At 33.1% G+C, this 25,010-nt stretch overlaps 2 protein-coding genes across 4 annotated transcripts in view; both read right to left on the bottom strand.

Moving 5' to 3' along the window:
* Positions 1 to 25,010, bottom strand: part of LOC133537310 (oocyte zinc finger protein XlCOF22-like) — a 340,825-nt gene that overhangs the window by 117,319 nt on the left and 198,496 nt on the right. The window lies entirely within an intron of this gene.
* Positions 1 to 25,010, bottom strand: part of LOC133537307 (oocyte zinc finger protein XlCOF6.1-like) — a 275,459-nt gene that overhangs the window by 89,513 nt on the left and 160,936 nt on the right. The window contains exon 1 of one of the 3 annotated variants that reach the window (XM_061878327.1): positions 23,813 to 23,948. The exons of the other annotated variants lie outside the window; for them this stretch is intronic. The gene's annotated coding sequence lies outside the window, so the exon portion shown is untranslated. Of the gene's footprint in view, positions 1 to 23,812; positions 23,949 to 25,010 lie in introns of those variants that run through there. 3 annotated transcript variants of the gene reach the window in all.

Raw genomic sequence — 25,010 nt, 5'->3', positions numbered from 1 at the left:
TAATGACACCTGTTGGAATGTACAACATAATAACACCTGTTAGAATGTACAACATAATAACAGGTGTTGGAATGTACAACATAATGACACCTGTTGGAATGTACAACAAAATAACACCTGTTGGAATGGACAACATAATAACACCTGTTGGAATGTACAACATAATAACAGGTGTTGGAATGTACAACATAATAACACCTGTTGAAATGTACAACATAATGACAGGTGTTGGAATGTACAACATAATAAAAGGTGTTGGAATGTACAACATAATAACACCTGTTGGAATGTACAACATAATAAAAGGTGTTGGAATGTACAACATAATAACACCTGTTGGAATGTACAACATAATAATACCTGTTGGAATGTACAACATAATAACAGGTGTTGGAATGTACAACATAATAACACCTGTTGGAATGTACAACATAATAACACCTGTTGGAATGTACAACATAATAACAGGTGTTGGAATGTACAACATAATAACAGGTGTTGGAATGTACAACATAATAACACCTGTTGGAATGTACAACATAATAACACCTGTTGGAATGTTCAACATAATGACACCTGTCGGAATGTACAACATAATAACACCTGTTAGAATGTACAACATAATAACACGTGTTGGAATGTACAACATAATAACAGGTGTTGGAATGTACAACATAATGACACCTGTTGGAATGTACAACATAATAACAGGTGTTGGAATGTACAACATAATAACAGGTGTTGGAGTGTACAACATAATAACAGATGTTGGAATGTACAACATAATAACACCTGTTGGAATGTACAACATAATAACACCTGTTGGAATGTACAACATAATAACAGGTGTTGGAATGTACAACATAATAACAGGTGTTGGAATGTACAACATAATAACACCTGTTGAAATGTACAACATAATGACAGGTGTTGGAATGTACAACATAATAAAAGGTGTTGGAATGTACAACATAATAACACCTGTTGGAATGTACAACATAATAAAAGGTGTTGGAATGTACAACATAATAACACCTGTTGGAATGTACAACATAATAACACCTGTTGGAATGTACAACATAATAACAGGTGTTGGAATGTACAACATAATAACAGGTGTTGGAATGTACAACATAATAACAGGTGTTGGAATGTACAACATAATAACACCTGTTGGAATGTACAACATAATAACAGGTGTTGGAATGTACAACATAATAACACCTGTTGAAATGTACAACATAATGACAGGTGTTGGAATGTACAACATAATAAAAGGTTTTGGAATGTACAACATAATAACACCTGTTGGAATGTACAACATAATAAAAGGTGTTGGAATGTACAACATAATAACACCTGTTGGAATGTACAACATAATAACACCTGTTGGAATGTACAACATAATAACACCTGTTGGAATGTTCAACATAATGACACCTGTTGGAATGTACAACATAATAACACCTGTTAGAATGTACAACATAATAACAGGTGTTGGAATGTACAACATAATGACACCTGTTGGAATGTACAACATAATAACACCTGTTGGAATGTACAACATAATAACACCTGTTAGAATGTACAACATAATAACAGGTGTTGGAATGTACAACATAATGACACCTGTTGGAATGTACAACATAATAACACCTGTTGGAATGTACAACATAATAACACCTGTTGGAATGTACAACATAATAACAGGTGTTGGAATGTACAACATAATAACACCTGTTGAAATGTACAACATAATGACAGGTGTTGGAATGTACAACATAATAAAAGGTGTTGGAATGTACAACATAATAACACCTGTTGGAATGTACAACATAATAAAAGGTGTTGGAATGTACAACATAATAACACCTGTTGGAATGTACAACATAATAATACCTGTTGGAATGTACAACATAATAACAGGTGTTGGAATGTACAACATAATAACACCTGTTGGAATGTACAACATAATAACACCTGTTGGAATGTACAACATAATAACAGGTGTTGGAATGTACAACATAATAACAGGTGTTGGAATGTACAACATAATAACACCTGTTGGAATGTACAACATAATAACAGGTGTTGGAATGTACAACATAATAACAGGTGTTGGAATGTACAACATAATAACACCTGTTGGAATGTACAACATAATAACAGGTGTTGGAATGTACAACATAATAACAGGTGTTGGAATGTACAACATAATAACAACTGTTGGAATGTACAACATAATAACACCTGTTGGAATGTTCAACATAATGACACCTGTTGGAATGTACAACATAATAACACCTGTTGGAATGTACAACATAATAACACGTGTTGGAATGTAAAACATAATAACAGGTGTTGGAATGTACAACATAATGACACCTGTTGGAATGTACAACATAATAACACGTGTTGGAATGTACAACATAATAACAGGTGTTGGAATGTACAACATAATAACAGATGTTGGAATGTACAACATAATGACACCTGTTGGAATGTACAACATAATAACACCTGTTGAAATGTACAACATAATAACAGGTGTTGGAATGTACAACATAATAACACCTGTTGAAATGTACAACATAATGACAGGTGTTGGAATGTACAACATAATAAAAGGTGTTGGAATGTACAACATAATAACACCTGTTGGAATGTACAACATAATAACACCTGTTGGAATGTACAACATAATAACAGGTGTTGGAATGTACAACATAATAACAGGTGTTGGAATGTACAACATAATTACACCTGTTGGAATGTACAACATAATAACAGGTGTTGGAATGTACAACATAATAACACCTGTTGAAATGTACAACATAATGACAGGTGTTGGAATGTACAACATAATAAAAGGTGTTGGAATGTACAACATAATAACACCTGTTGGAATGTACAACATAATAAAAGGTGTTGGAATGTACAACATAATAACACCTGTTGGAATGTACAACATAATAACACCTGTTGGAATGTACAACATAATAACACCTGTTGGAATGTAAAACATAATAACAGGTGTTGGAATTGTCAACATAATAACACCTGTTGGAATGTACAACATAATAACACCTGTTGGAATGTACAACATAATAACAGGTGTTGGAATGTACAACATAATAACACCTGTTGGAATGTACAACATAATAACACCTGTTGGAATGTTCAACATAATGACACCTGTTGGAATGTACAACATAATAACACCTGTTAGAATGTACAACATAATAACAGGTGTTGGAATGTACAACATAATGACACCTGTTGGAATGTACAACATAATAACACCTGTTGGAATGTACAACATAATAACACCTGTTGGAATGTACAACATAATAACACCTGTTGGAATGTACAACATAATAACACCTGTTGGAATGTACAACATAATAACAGGTGCTGGAATGTACAACATAATAAAACCTGTTGAAATGTACAACATAATAACAGGTGTTGGAATGTACAACATAATAAAAGGTGTTGGAATGTACAACATAATAACACCTGTTGGAATGTACAACATAATAAAAGGTGTTGGAATGTACAACATACTAACACCTGTTGGAATGTACAACATAATAATACCTGTTGGAATGTACAACATAATAACAGGTGTTGGAATGTACAACATAACAACACCTGTTGGAATGTACAACATAATAACACCTGTTGGAATGTACAACATAATAACAGGTGTTGGAATGTACAACATAATAACACCTGTTGGAATGTACAACATAATAACAGGTGTTGGAATGTACAACATAATAACAGGTGTTGGAATGTACAACATAATAACAACTGTTGGAATGTACAACATAATAACACCTGTTGGAATGTTCAACATAATGACACCTGTTGGAATGTACAACATAATAACACCTGTTAGAATGTAAAACATAATAACACGTGTTGGAATGTACAACATAATAACAGGTGTTGGAATGTACAACATAATGACACCTGTTGGAATGTACAACATAATAACACGTGTTGGAATGTACAACATAATAACAGGTGTTGGAATGTACAACATAATAACAGATGTTGGAATGTACAACATAATGACACCTGTTGGAATGTACAACATAATAACACCCGTTGAAATGTACAACATAATAACACCTGTTGGAATGTACAACATAATAAAAGGTGTTGGAATGTACAACATAATAACACCTGTTGGAATGTACAACATAATAACACCTGTTGGAATGTACAACATAATAACAGGTGTTGGAATGTACAACATAATAACACCTGTTGGAATGTACAACATAATAACAGGTGTTGGAATGTACAACATAATAACACCTGTTGGAATGTACAACATAATAACACCTGTTGGAATGTTCAACATAATGACACCTGTTGGAATGTATAACATAATAACACCTGTTAGAATGTACAACATAATAACAGGTGTTGGAATGTACAACATAATAACACGTGTTGGAATGTACAACATAATAACACGTGTTGGAATGTACAACATAATAACACGTGTTGGAATGTACAACATAATGACACCTGTTGGAATGTACAACATAATGACACCTGTTGGAATGTACAACATAATAACACCTGTTGGAATGTACAACATAATAACACCTGTTGGAATGTACAACATGATAACACCTGTTGGAATGTACAACATAATAACAGGTGTTGGAATGTACAACATAATAACACCTGTTGAAATGTACAACATAATAACAGGTGTTGGAATGTACAACATAATAACACCTGTTGAAATGTACAACATAATGACAGGTGTTGGAATGTACAACATAATAAAAGGTGTTGGAATGTACAACATAATAACACCTGTTGGAATGTACAACATAATAAAATGTGTTGGAATGTACAACATAATAACACCTGTTGGAATGTACAACATAATAATACCTGTTGGAATGTACAACATAATAACACCTGTTGGAATGTACAACATAATAACACCTGTTGGAATGTACAACATAATAACAGGTGTTGGAATGTACAACATAATAACAGGTGTTGGAATGTACAACATAATAACACCTGTTGGAATGTACAACATAATAACAGGTGTTGGAATGTACAACATAATAACAGGTGTTGGAATGTACAACATAATAACACCTGTTGGAATGTACAACATAATAACACCTGTTGGAATGTTCAACATAATGACACCTGTTGGAATGTACAACATAATAAAACCTGTTAGAATGTACAACATAATAACACGTGTTGGAATGTACAACATAATAACAGGTGTTGGAATGTACAACATAATGACACCTGTTGGAATGTACAACACAATAACACGTGTTGGAATGTACAACATAATAACAGGTGTTGGAATGTACAACATAATAACAGGTGTTGGAATGTACAACATAATAACAGGTGTTGGAATGTACAACATAATAACAGATGTTGGAATGTACAACATAATAACACGTGTTGGAATGTACAACATAATAACAGGTGTTGGAATGTACAACATAATAACACCTGTTGGAATGTACAACATAATAACACCTGTTGGAATGTACAACATAATAACACCTGTTGGAATGTACAACATAATAACAGGTGTTGGAATGTACAACATAATAACACCTGTTGAAATGTACAACATAATAACAGGTGTTGGAATGTACAACATAATAACACCTGTTGAAATGTACAACATAATGACAGGTGTTGGAATGTACAACATAATAAAAGGTGTTGGAATGTACAACATAATAACACCTGTTGGAATGTACAACATAATAAAAGGTGTTGGAATGTACAACATAATAACACCTGTTGGAATGTACAACATAATAATACCTGTTGGAATGTACAACATAATAACACCTGTTGGAATGTACAACATAATAACACCTGTTGGAATGTACAACATAATAACACCTGTTGGAATGTACAACATAATAACACCTGTTGGAATGTACAACATAATAACAGGTGTTGGAATGTACAACATAATAACACCTGTTGGAATGTACAACATAATAACAGGTGTTGGAATGTACAACATAATAACAGGTGTTGGAATGTACAACATAATAACACCTGTTGGAATGTACAACATAATAACACCTGTTGGAATGTACAACATAATAACACTTGTTGGAATGTACAACATAATAACACCTGTTGGAATGTACAACATAATAACAGGTGTTGGAATGTACAACATAACAACACCTGTTGGAATGTACAACATAATAACAGGTGTTGGAATGTACAACATAATAACAGGTGTTGGAATGTACAACATAATAACACCTGTTGGAATGTACAACATAATAACACCAGTTGGAATGTACAACATAATAACACCTGTTGGAATGTACAACATAATAACACCAGTTGGAATGTACAACATAATAACACCTGTTGGAATGTACAACATAATAACACCTGTTGGAATGTACAACATAATAACACCTGTTGGAATGTACAACATAATAACAGGTGTTGGAATGTACAACATAATAACACCTGTTGGAATGTACAACATAATAAAACCTGTTGGAATGTACAACATAATAATAGGTGTTGGAATGTACAACATAATAAAACCTGTTGGAATGTACAACATAATAACAGGTGTTGGAATGTACAACATAATAACACCTGTTGGAATGTACAACATAATAACACCTGTTGGAATGTACAACATAATAACACCTGTTGGAATGTACAACATAATAACACCTGTTGAAATGTACAACATAATAACATGTGTTGGAATGTACAACATAATAACACCTGTTGGAATGTACAACATAATAACAGGTGTTGGAATGTACAACATAATAGCAGGTGTTGGAATCTACAACATAATAACACCTGTTGGAATGTACAACATAATAATACCTGTTGGAATGTGCAACATAATAACAGGTGTTAGAATGTACAACGTAATAATACCTGTTGGAATGTACAACATAATAACAGGTGTTGGAATGTACAACATAATAATACCTGTTGGAATGTACAACATAATAACAGGTGTTGGAATTTACAACATAATAACACCTGTTGGAAAGTACAACATAATAACACCTGTTAGAATGTACAACATAATAACACCTGTTGGAATGTACAACATAATAACACCTGTTGGAATGTACAACATAATAACACCTGTTGGAATGCACAACATAATAACACCTGTTGGAATGTACAACATAATAACAGGTGTTGGAATGTACAACACAATAACACCTGTTGGAATGTACAACATAATAATACCTGTTGGAATGTACAACATAATAATACCTGTTGAAATGTACAACATAATAACACCTGTTGGAATGTACAACATAATAACACCTGTTGGAATGTACAACATAATAACAGGTGTTGGAATGTACAACATAATAACAGGTGTTGGAATGTACAACATAATAACAGGTGTTGGAATGTACAACATAATAACAGGTGTTGGAATGTACAACATAATAACAGGTGTTGGAATGTACAACATAATAATACCTGTTGGAATGTACAACATAATAACACCTGTTGGAATGTACAACATAATAACAGGTGTTGGAATGTACAACATAATAACAGGTGTTGGAATGTACAACATAATAATACCTGTTGGAATGTACAACATAATAACAGGTGTTGGAATTTACAACATAATAATACCTGTTGGAATGTACAACATGATAACAGGTGTTGCAATGTACAACATAATAAAACCTGTTGAAATGTACAAAATAATAACAGGTGTTGGAATGTACAACATAATAACACCTGTTGGAATGTACAACATAATAACACCTGTTGAAATGTACAACATAATAACAGGTGTTGGAATGTACAACATAATAACACCTGTTGGAGTGTACAACATAATAAAAGGTGTTGGAATGTACAACATAATAACACCTGTTGGAATGTACAACATAATAAAAGGTGTTGGAATGTACAACATAATAACACCTGTTGGATTGTACAACATAATAGCACCTGTTGGAATGTACAACATAATAACACCTGTTGGAATGTACAACATAATAACAGGTGTTGGACTGTACAACATAATAACACCTGTTGGAATGTACAACATAATAAAACCTGTTGGAATGTTCAACATAATGACACCTGTTGGAATGTACAACATAATAACAGGTGTTGGAATGTACAACATAATGACACATGTTGGAATATACAACATAATAACAGGTGTTGGAATGTACAACATAATAACAGGTGTTGGAATGTACAACATAATAACACCTGTTGGAATGTACAACATAATAACACCTGTTGGAATGTACAACATAATAACACCTGTTGGAATGTACAACATAATAACACCTGTTGGAATGTACAACATAATAACACCTGTTGAAATGTACAACATAATAACAGGTGTTGGAATGTACAACATAATAACACCTGTTGAAATGTAAAACATAATGACAGGTGTTGGAATGTACAACATAATAAAAGGTGTTGGAATGTACAACATAATAACACCTATTGGAATGTACAACATAATAAAGGTGTTGGAATGTACAACATAATAACACCTGTTGGAATGTACAACATAATAATACCTGTTGGAATGTACAACATAATAACACCTGTTGGAATGTACAACATAATAACACCTTTTGGAATGTACAACATAATAACACCTGTTGGAATGTACAACATAATAACAGGTGTTGGAATGTACAACATAATAACACCTGTTGGAATGTACAACATAATAACACCTGTTGGAATGTACAACATAATAACATGTGTTGGAATGTACAACATAATAACAGGTGTTGGGATGTACAACATAATAACACCTGTTGGAATGTACAACATAATAACACCTGTTGGAATGTTCAACATAATGACACCTGTTGGAATGTACAAAATAATAACACCTGTTAGAATGTACAACATAATAACACGTGTTGGAATGTACAACATAATAACAGGTGTTGGAATGTACAACATAATGACACCTGTTGGAATGTACAACATAATAACACCTGTTGGAATGTACAACATAATAACACCTGTTGGAATGTACAACATAATACCACCTGTTGGAATGTACAACATAATAACAGGTGTTGGAATGTACAACATAATAACACCTGTTGAAATGTACAACATAATAACAGGTGTTGGAATGTACAACATAATAACACCTGTTGAAATGTACAACATAATGACAGGTGTTGGAATGTACAACATAATAAAAGGTGTTGGAATGTACAACATAATAACACCTGTTGGAATGTACAACATAATAAAAGGTGTTGGAATGTACAACATAATAACTACTGTTGGAATGTACAACATAATAACACCTGTTGGAATGTACAATATAATAACACCTGTTGGAATGTACAACATAATAACACCTGTTGGAATGTACAACATAATAACAGGTGTTGGAATGTACAACATAATAACACCTGTTGGAATGTACAACATAATAACAGGTGTTGGAATGTAAAACATAATAACACCTGTTGGAATGTACAACATAATAACACCTGTTGGAATGTTCAACATAATGACACCTGTTGGAATGTACAACATAATAACACCTGTTAGAATGTACAACATAATAACACGTGTTGGAATGTACAACATAATAACAGGTGTTGGAATGTACAACATAATGACACCTGTTGGAATGTACAACATAATAACACCTGTTGGAATGTACAACATAATAACACCTGTTGGAATGTACAACATAATAACACCTGTTGGAATGTACAACATAATAACAGGTGTTGGAATGTACAACATAATAACACCTGTTGAAATGTACAACATAATAACAGGTGTTGGAATGTACAACATAATAACACCTGTTGAAATGTACAACATAATGACAGGTGTTGGAATGTACAACATAATAAAAGGTGTTGGAATGTACAACATAATAACACCTGTTGGAATGTACAACATAATAAAAGGTGTTGGAATGTACAACATAATAACACCTGTTGGAATGTACAACATAATAATACCTGTTGGAATGTACAACATAATAACACCTGTTGGAATGTACAACATAATAACACCTGTTGGAATGTACAACATAATAACAGGTGTTGGAATGTACAACATAATAACAGGTGTTGGAATGTACAACATAATAACAGGTGTTGGAATGTACAACATAATAACAGGTGTTGGAATGTACAACATAATAACAGGTGTTGGAATGTACAACATAATAACACCTGTTGGAATGTACAACATAATAACACCTGTTGGAATGTTCAACATAATGACACCTGTTGGAATGTACAACACAATAACACCTGTTAGAATGTACAACATAATAACACGTGTTGGAATGTACAACATAATAACAGGTGTTGGAATGTACAACATAATGACACCTGTTGGAATGTACAACATAATAACACCTGTTGAAATGTACAACATAATAACAGGTGTTGGAATGTACAACATAATAACACCTGTTGAAATGTACAACATAATGACAGGTGTTGGAATGTACAACATAATAAAAGGTGTTGGAATGTACAACATAATAACACCTGTTGGAATGTACAACATAATAAAAGGTGTTGGAATGTACAACATAATAACACCTGTTGGAATGTACAACATAATAACACCTGTTGGAATGTACAACATAATAACACCTGTTGGAATGTACAACATAATAACACCTGTTGGAATGTACAACATAATAACAGGTGTTGGAATGTACAACATAATAACACCTGTTGGAATGTACAACATAATAACACCTGTTGGAATGTACAACATAATAACACCTGCTGGAATGTACAACATAATAACACCTGTTGGAATGTTCAACATAATGACACCTGTTGGAATGTACAACATAATAACACCTGTTAGAATGTACAACATAATAACACGTGTTGGAATGTACAACATAATAACAGGTGTTGGAATGTACAACATAATGACACCTGTTGGAATGTACAACATAATAACACCTGTTGGAATGTACAACATAATAACACCTGTTGGAATGTACAACATAATAACACCTGTTGGAATGTACAACATAATAACAGGTGTTGGAATGTACAACATAATAACACCTGTTGAAATGTACAACATAATAACAGGTGTTGGAATGTACAACATAATAACACCTGTTGAAATGTACAACATAATGACAGGTGTTGGAATGTACAACATAATAAAAGGTGTTGGAATGTACAACATAATAACACCTGTTGGAATGTACAACATAATAATACCTGTTGGAATGTACAACATAATAACACCTGTTGGAATGTACAACATAATAACACCTGTTGGAATGTACAACATAATAACACCTGTTGGAATGTACAACATAATAACAGGTGTTGGAATGTACAACATAATAACACCTGTTGGAATGTACAACATAATAACACCTGTTGGAATGTACAACATAATAACACCTGTTGGAATGTACAACATAATAACAGGTGTTGGAATGTACAACATAATAACAACTGTTGGAATGTACAACATAATAACACCTGTTGGAATGTTCAACATAATGACACCTGTTGGAATGTACAATATAATAACACCTGTTAGAATGTACAACATAATAACACGTGTTGGAATGTACAACATAATAACAGGTGTTGGAATGTACAACATAATGACACCTGTTGGAATGTACAACATAATAACACGTGTTGGAATGTACAACATAATAACACCTTTTGAAATGTACAACATAATAACAGGTGTTGGAATGTACAACATAATAACACCTGTTGAAATGTACAACATAATGACAGGTGTTGGAATGTACAACATAATAAAAGGTGTTGGAATGTACAACATAATAACACCTGTTGGAATGTACATTATAATAAAAGGTGTTGGAATGTACAACATAATAACAACTGTTGGAATGTACAACATAATAACACCTGTTGGAATGTACAACATAATAACACCTGTTGGAATGTACAACATAATAACACCTGTTGGAATGTACACTATAATAACAGGTGTTGGAATGTACAACATAATTACACCTGTTGGAATGTACAACATAATAACACCTGTTGGAATGTACAACATAATAACAGGTGTTGGAATGTACAACATAATAACACCTGTTGGAATGTACAACATAATAACACCTGTTGGAATGTTCAACATAATGACACCTGTTGGAATGTACAACATAATAACACCTGTTAGAATGTACAACATAATAACACGTATTGGAATGTACAACATAATAACAGGTGTTGGAATGTACAACATAATGACACCTGTTGGAATGTACAACATAATAACACGTGTTGGAATGTACAACATAATAACAGGTGTTGGAATGTACAACATAATAACAGGTGTTGGAATGTACAACATAATAACAGATGTTGGAATGTACAACATAATAACACCTGTTGGAATGTACAACATAATAACAGGTGTTGGAATGTAAAACATAATAATACCTGTTGGAATGTACAACATAATAACACCTGTTGGAATGTACAACATAATAACACCTGTTGGAATGTACAACATAATAACACCTGTTGGAATGTACAACATAATAACAGGTGTTGGAATGTACAACATAATAACACCTGTTGAAATGTACAACATAATAACAGGTGTTGGAATGTACAACATAATAACACCTGTTGAAATGTACAACATAATAAAAGGTGTTGGAATGTACAACATAATAACACCTGTTGGAATGTACAACATAATAAAAGGTGTTGGTATGTACAACATAACACCTGTTGGAATGTACAACATAATAATACCTGTTGGAATGTACAACATAATAACACCTGTTGGAATGTACAACATAATAACACCTGTTGGAATGTACAACATAATAACACCTGTTGGAATGTACAACATAATAACAGGTGTTGGAATGTACAACATAATAACACCTGTTGGAATGTACAACATAATAACAGGTGTTGGAATGTACAACATAATAACAGGTGTTGGAATGTACAACATAATAACACCTGTTGGAATGTACAACATAATAACACCTGTTGGAATGTTCAACATAATGACACCTGTTGGAATGTACAACATAATAACACCTGTTAGAATGTACAACATAATAACACGTGTTGGAATGTACAACATAATAACAGGTGTTGGAATGTACAACATAATGACACCTGTTGGAATGTACAACATCATAACAGGTGTTGGAATGTACAACATAATAACAGGTGTTGGAATGTACAACATAATAACAGATGTTGGAATGTACAACATAATAACACCTGTTGGAATATACAACATAATAACAGGTGTTGGAATGTACAACATAATAACAGGTGTTGGAATGTACAACATAATAACACCTGTTGAAATGTACAACATAATGACAGGTGTTGGAATGTACAACATAATAAAAGGTGTTGGAATGTACAACATAATAACACCTGTTGGAATGTACAACATAATAACACCTGTTGGAATGTACAACATAATAACACCTGTTGGAATGTACAACATAATAACACCTGTTGGAATGTACAACATAATAACAGGTGTTGGAATGTACAACATAATAACAGGTGTTTTGGATGTACAACATAATAACACCTGTTGGAATGTACAACATAATAACAGGTGTTGGAATGTACAACATAATAACACCTGTTGAAATGTACAACATAATGACAGGTGTTGGAATGTACAACATAATAAAAGGTGTTGGAATGTACAACATAATAACACCTGTTGGAATGTACAACATAATAAAAGGTGTTGGAATGTACAACATAATAACACCTGTTGGAATGTACAACATAATAACACCTGTTGGAATGTACAACATAATAACAGGTGTTGGAATGTACAACATAATAACACCTGTTGGAATGTACAACATAATAACACCTGTTGGAATGTACAACATAATAACAGGTGTTGGAATGTACAACATAATAACACCTGTTGGAATGTACAACATAATAACACCTGTTGGAATGTTCAACATAATGACACCTGTTGGAATGTACAACATAATAACACCTGTTAGAATGTACAACATAATAACAGGTGTTGGAATGTACAACATAATGACACCTGTTGGAATGTACAACATAATAACACCTGTTGGAATGTACAACATAATAACACCTGTTGGAATGTACAACATAATAACACCTGTTGGAATGTACAACATAATAACACCTGTTGGAATGTACAACATAATAACAGGTGCTGGAATGTACAACATAATAAAACCTGTTGAAATGTACAACATAATAACAGGTGTTGGAATGTACAACATAATAACACCTGTTGAAATGTACAACATAATGACAGGTGTTGGAATGTACAACATAATAAAAGGTGTTGGAATGTACAACATAATAACACCTGTTGGAATGTACAACATAATAAAAGGTGTTGGAATGTACAACATAATAACACCTGTTGGAATGTACAACATAATAATACCTGTTGGAATGTACAACATAATAACAGGTGTTGGAATGTACAACATAATAACACCTGTTGGAATGTACAACATAATAACAGGTGTTGGAATGTACAACATAATAACACCTGTTGGAATGTACAACATAATAACACCTGTTGGAATGTACAACATAATAACAGGTGTTGGAATGTACAACATAATAACAGGTGTTGGAATGTACAACATAATAACAACTGTTGGAATGTACAACATAATAACACCTGTTGGAATGTTCAACATAATGACACCTGTTGGAATGTACAACATAATAACACCTGTTAGAATGTACAACATAATAACACGTGTTGGAATGTACAACATAATAACAGGTGTTGGAATGTACAACATAATGACACCTGTTGGAATGTACAACATAATAACACGTGTTGGAATGTACAACATAATAACAGGTGTTGGAATGTACAACATAATAACAGATGTTGGAATGTACAACATAATGACACCTGTTGGAATGTACAACATAATAACACCTGTTGAAATGTACAACATAATAACAGGTGTTGGAATGTACAACATAATAACACCTGTTGAAATGTACAACATAATGACACCTGTTGGAATGTACAACATAATAACACCTGTTGGAATGTACAACATAATAAAAGGTGTTGTAATGTACAACATAATAACACCTGTTGGAATGTACAACATAATAACACCTGTTGGAATGTACAACATAATAACACCTGTTGGAATGTACAACATAATAACAGGTGTTGGAATGTACAACATAATTACAGGTGTTGGAATGTACAACATAATAACACCTGTTGGAATGTACAACATAATAACACCTGTTGGAATGTTCAACATAATGACACCTGTTGGAATGTACAACATAATAACACCTGTTAGAATGTACAACATAATAACACGTGTTGGAATGTACAACATAATAACAGGTGTTGGAATGTACAACATAATGACACCTGTTGGAATGTACAACATAATAACACCTGTTGGAATGTACAACATAATAACACCTGTTGGAATGTACAACATAATAACAGGTGTTGGAATGTACAACATAATAACACCTGTTGAAATGTACAACATAATAACAGGTGTTGGAATGTACAACATAATAACACCTGTTGAAATGTACAACATAATGACAGGTGTTGGAATGTACAACATAATAAAAGGTGTTGGAATGTACAACATAATAACACCTGTTGGAATGTACAACATAATAAAATGTGTTGGAATGTACAACATAATAACACCTTTTGGAATGTACAACATAATAATACCTGTTGGAATGTACAACATAATAACACCTGTTGGAATGTACAACATAATAACACCTGTTGGAATGTACAACATAATAACAGGTGTTGGAATGTACAACATAATAACAGGTGTTGGAATGTACAACATAATAACACCTGTTGGAATGTACAACATAATAACAGGTGTTGGAATGTACAACATAATAACAGGTGTTGGAATGTACAACATAATAACACCTGTTGGAATGTACAACATAATAACACCTGTTGGAATGTACAACATAATAACAGGTGTTGGAATGTACAACATAATAACAGGTGTTGGAATGTACAACATAATAACACCTGTTGGAATGTACAACATAATAACACCTGTTGGAATGTTCAACATAATGACACCTGTTGGAATGTACAACATAATAACACCTGTTAGAATGTACAACATAATAACACGTGTTGGAATGTACAACATAATAACAGGTGTTGGAATGTACAACATAATGACACCTGTTGGAATGTACAACATAATAACACGTGTTGGAATGTACAACATAATAACACGTGTTGGAATGTACAACATAATAACAGGTGTTGGAATGTACAACATAATAACAGGTGTTGGAATGTACAACATAATAACAGGTGTTGGAATGTACAACATAATAACAGATGTTGGAATGTACAACATAATAACACCTGTTGGAATGTACAACATAATAACAGGTGTTGGAATGTACAACATAATAATACCTGTTGGAATGTACAACATAATAACACCTGTTGGAATGTACAACATAATAACACCTGTTGGAATGTACAACATAATAACAGGTGTTGGAATGTACAACATAATAACACCTGTTGAAATGTACAACATAATAACAGGTGTTAGAATGTACAACATAATAACACCTGTTGAAATGTACAACATAATGGCAGGTGTTGGAATGTACAACATAATAAAAGGTGTTGGAATGTACAACATAATAACACCTGTTGGAATGTACAACATAATAAAAGGTGTTGGAATGTACAACATAATAACACCTGTTGGAATGTACAACATAATAACACCTGTTGGAATGTACAACATAATAACACCTGTTGGAATGTACAACATAATAACACCTGTTGGAATGTACAACATAATAACACCTGTTGGAATGTACAACATAATAACCGGTGTTGGAATGTACAACATAATAACAGGTGTTGGAATGTACAACATAATAACAGGTGTTGGAATGTACAACATAATAACAGGTGTTGGAATGTACAACATAATAACAGGTGTTGGAATGTACAACATAATAACACCTGTGGGAATGTACAACATAATAACACCTGTTGGAATGTTCAACATAATGACACCTGTTGGAATGTACAACATAATAACACCTGTTAGAATGTACAACATAATAACACGTGTTGGAATGTACAACATAATAACAGGTGTTGGAATGTACAACATAATGACACCTGTTGGAATGTACAACATAATAACACGTGTTGGAATGTACAACATAATAACAGGTGTTGGAATGTACAACATAATAACAGGTGTTGGAATGTACAACATAATAACAGGTGTTGGAATGTACAACATAATAACAGATGTTGGTATGTACAACATAATAACACCTGTTGGAATGTACAACATAATAACACCTGTTGGAATGTACAACATAATAAAAGGTGTTGGAATGTACAACATAATAACAGGTGTTGGAATGTACAACATAATAACAGGTGTTGGAATGTACAACATAATAACACCTGTTGGAATGTACAACATAATAACACCTGTTGGAATGTACAACATAATAACACCTGTTGGGATGTACAACATAACAACAACTGTTGGAATGTACAACATAATAACAGGTGTTGGAATGTACAACATAATAACAGGTGTTGGAATGTACAACATAATAACAGGTGTTGGAATGTACAACATAATAACAGGTGTTGGAATGTACAACATTATAACAGGTGTTGGAATGTACAACATAATAAAAGGTGTTGGAATGTACAACATAATAACACCTGTTGGAATGTACAACATAATAACACCTGTTGGAATGTACAACATAATAACAGGTGTTGGAATGTACAACATAATTACACCTTTTGGAATGTACAACATAATAACACCTGTTGGAATGTACAACATAATAACAGGTGTTGGAATGTACAACATAATAACACCTGTTGGAATGTACAACATAATAACACCTGTTGGAATGTTCAACATAATGACACCTGTTGGAATGTACAACATAATAACACCTGTTAGAATGTACAACATAATAACACGTGTTGGAATGTACAACATAATAACAGGTGTTGGAATGTACAACATAATGACACCTGTTGGAATGTACAACATAATAACACCTGTTGGAATGTACAACATAATAACACCTGTTGAAATGTACAACATAATGACAGGTGTTGGAATGTACAACATAATAAAAGGTGTTGGAATGTACAACATAATAACACCTGTTGGAATGTACAACATAATAAAAGGTGTTGGAATGTACAACATAATAACACCTGTTGGAATGTACAACATAATAAAACCTGTTGGAATGTACAACATAATAACACCTGTTGGAATGTACAACATAATAACACCTGTTGGAATGTACAACATAATAACAGGTGTTGGAATGTACAACATAATAACAGGTGTTGGAATGTACAACATAATAACAGGTGTTGGAATGTACAACATAATAACACCTGTTGAAATGTACAACATAATGACAGGTGTAGGAATGTACAACATAATAAAAGGTGTTGGAATGTACAACATAATAACACCTGTTGGAATGTACAACATAATAAAAGGTGTTGGAATGTACAACATAATAACACCTGTTGGAATGTACAACATAATAACACCTGTTGGAATGTACAACATAATAACACCTGTTGGAATGTACAACATAATAACACCTGTTGGAATGTACAACATAATAACACCTGTTGGAATGTTCAACATAATGACACCTGTTGGAATGTACAACATAATAACACCTGTTAGAATGTACAACATAATAACAGGTGTTGGAATGTACAACATAATGACACCTGTTGGAATGTACAACATAATAACACCTGTTGGAATGTACAACATAATAACACCTGTTGGAATGTACAACATAATAACACCTGTTGGAATGTACAACATAATAACACCTGTTGGAATGTACAACATAATAACACCTGTTGGAATGTACAACATAATAACACCTGTTGGAATGTACAACATAATAACAGGTGCTGGAATGTACAACATAATAAAACCTGTTGAAATGTACAACATAATAACAGGTGTTGGAATGTACAACATAATAACACCTGTTGAAATGTACAACATAATGACAGGTGTTGGAATGTACAACATAATAAAAGGTGTTGGAATGTACAACATAATAACACCTGTTGGAATGTACAACATAATAAAAGGTGTTGGAATGTACAACATAATAACACCTGTTGGAATGTACAACATAATAATACCTGTTGGAATGTACAACATAATAACAGGTGTTGGAATGTACAACATAATAACACCTGTTGGAATGTACAACATAATAACAACTGTTGGAATGTACAACATAATAACAACTGTTGGAATGTACAACATAATAACAGGTGTTGGAATGTACAACATAATAACAGGTGTTGGAATGTACAACATAATAACAGGTGTTGGAATGTACAACATAATAACAACTGTTGGAATGTACAACATAATAACACCTGTTGGAATGTTCAACATAATGACACCTGTTGGAATGTACAACATAATAACACCTGTTAGAATGTACAACATAATAACACGTGTTGGAATGTACAACATAATAACAGGTGTTGGAATGTACAACATAATGACACCTGTTGGAATGTACAACATAATAACACGTGTTGGAATGTACAACATAATAACAGGTGTTGGAATGTACAACATAATAACAGATGTTGGAATGTACAACATAATGACACCTGTTGGAATGTACAACATAATAACACCTGTTGAAATGTACAACATAATAACAGGTGTTGGAATGTACAACATAATAACACCTGTTGAAATGTACAACATAATGACACCTGTTGGAATGTACAACATAATAACACCTGTTGGAATGTACAACATAATAAAAGGTGTTGGAATGTACAACATAATAACACCTGTTGGAATGTACAACATAATAACACCTGTTGGAATGTACAACATAATAACACCTGTTGGAATGTACAACATAATAACACCTGTTGGAATGTACAACATAATAACAGGTGTTGGAATGTACAACATAATTACACCTGTTGGAATGTACAACATAATAACACCTGTTGGAATGTACAACATAATAACACCTGTTGGAATGTTCAACATAATGACACCTGTTGGAATGTACAACATAATAACACCTGTTAGAATGTACAACATAATAACACGTGTTGGAATGTACAACATAATAACAGGTGTTGGAATGTACAACATAATGACACCTGTTGGAATGTACAACATAATAACACCTGTTGGAATGTACAACATACTGTAATAACACCTGTTGGAATGTACAACATAATAACAGGTGTTGGAATGTACAACATAATAACACCTGTTGAAATGTACAACATAATAACAGGTGTTGGAATGTACAACATAATAACACCTGTTGAAATGTACAACATAATGACAGGTGTTGGAATGTACAACATAATAAAAGGTGTTGGAATGTACAACATAATAACACCTGTTGGAATGTACAACATAATAAAATGTGTTGGAATGTACAACATAATAACACCTGTTGGAATGTACAACATAATAATACCTGTTGGAATGTACAACATAATAACACCTGTTGGAATGTACAACATAATAACACCTGTTGGAATGTACAACATAATAACAGGTGTTGGAATGTACAACATAATAACAGGTGTTGGAATGTACAACATAATAACACCTGTTGGAATGTACAACATAATAACAGGTGTTGGAATGTACAACATAATAACAGGTGTTGGAATGTACAACATAATAACACCTGTTGGAATGTACAACATAATAACACCTGTTGGAATGTTCAACATAATGACACCTGTTGGAATGTACAACATAATAACACCTGTTAGAATGTACAACATAATAACACGTGTTGGAATGTACAACATAATAACAGGTGTTGGAATGTACAACATAATGACACCTGTTGGAATGTACAACATAATAACACGTGTTGGAATGTACAACATAATAACAGGTGTTGGAATGTACAACATAATAACAGGTGTTGGAATGTACAACATAATAACAGGTGTTGGAATGTACAACATAATAACAGATGTTGGAATGTACAACATAATAACACCTGTTGGAATGTACAACATAACAGGTGTTGGAATGTACAACATAATAATACCTGTTGGAATGTACAACATAATAACACCTGTTGAAATGTACAACATAATAACACCTGTTGGAATGTACAACATAATAACACCTGTTGGAATGTACAACATAATAACACCTGTTGGAATGTACAACATAATAACAGGTGTTGGAATGTACAACATAATAACACCTGTTGAAATGTACAACATAATAACACCTGTTGGAATGTACAACATAATAACACCTGTTGAAATGTACAACATAATGACAGGTGTTGGAATGTACAACATAATAAAAGGTGTTGGAATGTACAACATAATAACACCTGTTGGAATGTACAACATAATAAAAGGTGTTGGAATGTACAACATAATAATACCTGTTGGAATGTACAACATAATAACACCTGTTGGAATGTACAACATAATAACACCTGTTGGAATGTACAACATAATAACACCTGTTGGAATGTACAACATAATAACACCTGTTGGAATGTACAACATAATAACAGGTGTTGGAATGTACAACATAATAACACCTGTTGGAATGTACAACATAATAACAGGTGTTGGAATGTACAACATAATAACAGGTGTTGGAATGTACAACATAATAACACCTGTGGGAATGTACAACATAATAACACCTGTTGGAATGTTCAACATAATGACACCTGTTGGAATGTACAACATAATAACACCTGTTAGAATTTACAACATAATAACACGTGTTGGAATGTACAACATAATAACAGGTGTTGGAATGTACAACATAATGACACCTGTTGGAATGTACAACATAATAACACGTGTTGGAATGTACAACATAATAACAGGTGTTGGAATGTACAACATAATAACAGGTGTTGGAATGTACAACATAATAACAGGTGTTGGAATGTACAACATAATAACAGATGTTGGAATGTACAACATAATAACACCTGTTGGAATGTACAACATAATAAAAGGTGTTGGAATGTACAACATAATAACAGGTGTTGGAATGTACAACATAATAACAGGTGTTGGAATGTACAACATAATAACACCTGTTGGAATGTACAACATAATAACACCTGTTGGGATGTACAACATAATAACAACTGTTGGAATGTACAACATAATAACAGGTGTTGGAATGTACAACATAATAACAGGTGTTGGAATGTACAACATAATAACAGGTGTTGGAATGTACAACATAATAACAGGTGTTGGAATGTACAACATAATAACAGGTGTTGGAATATACAACATAATAAAAGGTGTTGGAATGTACAACATAATAACACCTGTTGGAATGTACAACATAATAACACCTGTTGGAATGTACAACATAATAACACCTGTTGGAATGTACAACATAATAACAGGTGTTGGAATGTACAACATAATTACACCTGTTGGAATGTACAACATAATAACAGGTGTTGGAATGTACAACATAATAACAGGTGTTGGAATGTACAACATAATAACACCTGTTGGAATGTTCAACATAATGACACCTGTTGGAATGTTCAACATAATGACACCTGTTGGAATGTACAACATAATAACACCTGTTAGAATGTACAACATAATAACACGTGTTGGAATGTACAACATAATAACAGGTGTTGGAATGTACAACATAATGACACCTGTTGGAATGTACAACATAATAACACGTGTTGGAATGTACAACATAATAACAGGTGTTGGAATGTACAACATAATAACAGGTGTTGGAATGTACAACATAATAACAGGTGTTGGAATGTACAACATAATAACATAACTGTTGGAATGTACAACATAATAAAAGGTGTTGGAATGTACAACATAATAACAGGTGTTGGAATGTACAACATAATAACACCTGTTGGAATGTACAACATAATAACAGGTGTTGGAATGTACAACATAATAACACCTGTTGGAATGTAAAACATAATAACACCTGTTGGAATGTACAACATAACAACACCTGTTGGAATGTACAACATAATAACAGGTGTTGGAATGTACAACATAATAACAGGTGTTGGAATGTACAACATAATAACAGGTGTTGGAATGGCATCAAATACAATATCAAATTGTTTGGGAGTCACAGGTATCTTAAATTGGTTGAGAAATTCTTGGTAATTAAAAAGTTGACCTTCCTTATTGAAAAGCTGACTCACTAAAATAATGTTATTGTTAAACCAATTGTTGAGGAAAAGAGATTTCCTTTTGTAACATATGTCTTTATTGTTCCAGATGATATATTTGGTAGGTGAAAAATTATTGTGCTTGTATAAAAGAGAGCATGCTAGAAGGGCTTGTTTGTGGAAGTTTGAGAGTGCAACAGGAATCCTGTCAATGTTAGAATTACACAATAGCAAAAATGTTAGGCCTCCAAGGTTAGAGAATACATGATGAGAAATAAAGTTCCAAATTGAGGTAGGGTCTTTCAGGTAGTGTCTTATCCAATTAATTTTAAAGGTGTTGTTTAGTGTAGTGAAGTCAAGAAAGTTTAGACCACCCTGATTGTAATTGTTCATTATAACAGATTTATTAATATCATGAATTTTGTTTTTCCAAATAAAGTCAACAAGTATTTTGTCAATAGTTTTACACATTTTTGGGTAATAAAGCGTAATCTTACCGGCTGTCCGTTCAGCTTTTGCTTTTGTCACAACTGTGGGTTGTCGTCAAGGATAGCAAACCTTCTCCCATTCTGTGCTGCGGTGGCGTCTTCTGACTTATGCTCTCCTTGATTAGACGCAGCTGTCTAATTATCGGGCTCGCGCACCAGCAGGTGAGACGGGAGCGCGCGGCGCTCTACCTGCGCGTGAACGTGAATAGATGGGGTGATCATATAAACAGACTGGCTGAACTAATGCCGGTCTATTATTTACCTGGGGTTACCAAGGTGAATAGGGGGTGCGGATGTACTTTACCATAAAATATTATTTTATTTTATTTTTCAATTTTTTTAATGGGGTTTGGTTGGTTGCCAGGTCGCTGAGGTTACGAGCACGCGCATCAGCTGACGAGACAGCTATTCGCCGCTACAGTCACTTTTTAGACTTAAGAGTTCATCTTTCATGTTATCAGTTTGAGAACTTTTTTTCCCTCTCTTTCCATTTTTCCTTTCTTTTATTGTAACAGGATCTGTGTACTCTTATTTTATTTTAATATTTTCTACCGCTTGTCCCTTTGGGGTCAATTATATCCATTATTTCGGAATAATTCCCACCAATAGAGTGATTTTTGTGTACATTAAATTATTCTGATCTACATCTCATCTCATAACTGATACTACTCATTGTTTCCTGGATTAATTATTGTTATTTTCTTATTTAAAAGTGAAACCAACGATTCCGGAAATGCTAAAGTAAAAAGTTTGATGTATGTTGCTGTTAAAGTGAGACAACTTGAACAAGTTTGACTCGTTAAAAGCTTGAGCAACAAATGAAGATGCAAACTATTCACTGATTGATGTTGTTGAAAAGAGAAAAGCGTAAATAATAATGAGAAGAAATAAATGAGAGTATTTTGGATGAAATGAGCAAGTAGGAATGAGGTGTAGGTAACAACAATAAAAACACGTGGAAGGGTAAATTTAAATAAATCAGGCAGTAATATCGCTACAATTTCTAGCACTTTCACTCTTGTCATTGCAATGAATGTCGCACGGGGGCGCCACTGAACCCCAACATTAAAGCTTTGTTTGATATACTTTGGATTTATTTTTTAGAAACAAGACACTATTCTATATCACTCTGTTATTCAAATAAATATTACAGGAAAGAAAAGCATGGTAACAGTGACAGCAGGCAATATTTTACCTCTTCGTCCAC

This window comes from Nerophis ophidion, linkage group LG18 (genome assembly GCF_033978795.1).
Source record: "Nerophis ophidion isolate RoL-2023_Sa linkage group LG18, RoL_Noph_v1.0, whole genome shotgun sequence".
Lineage (NCBI taxonomy): Eukaryota > Metazoa > Chordata > Actinopteri > Syngnathiformes > Syngnathidae > Nerophis > Nerophis ophidion.
This window is presented reverse-complemented; position numbering and strand designations above follow the sequence as displayed.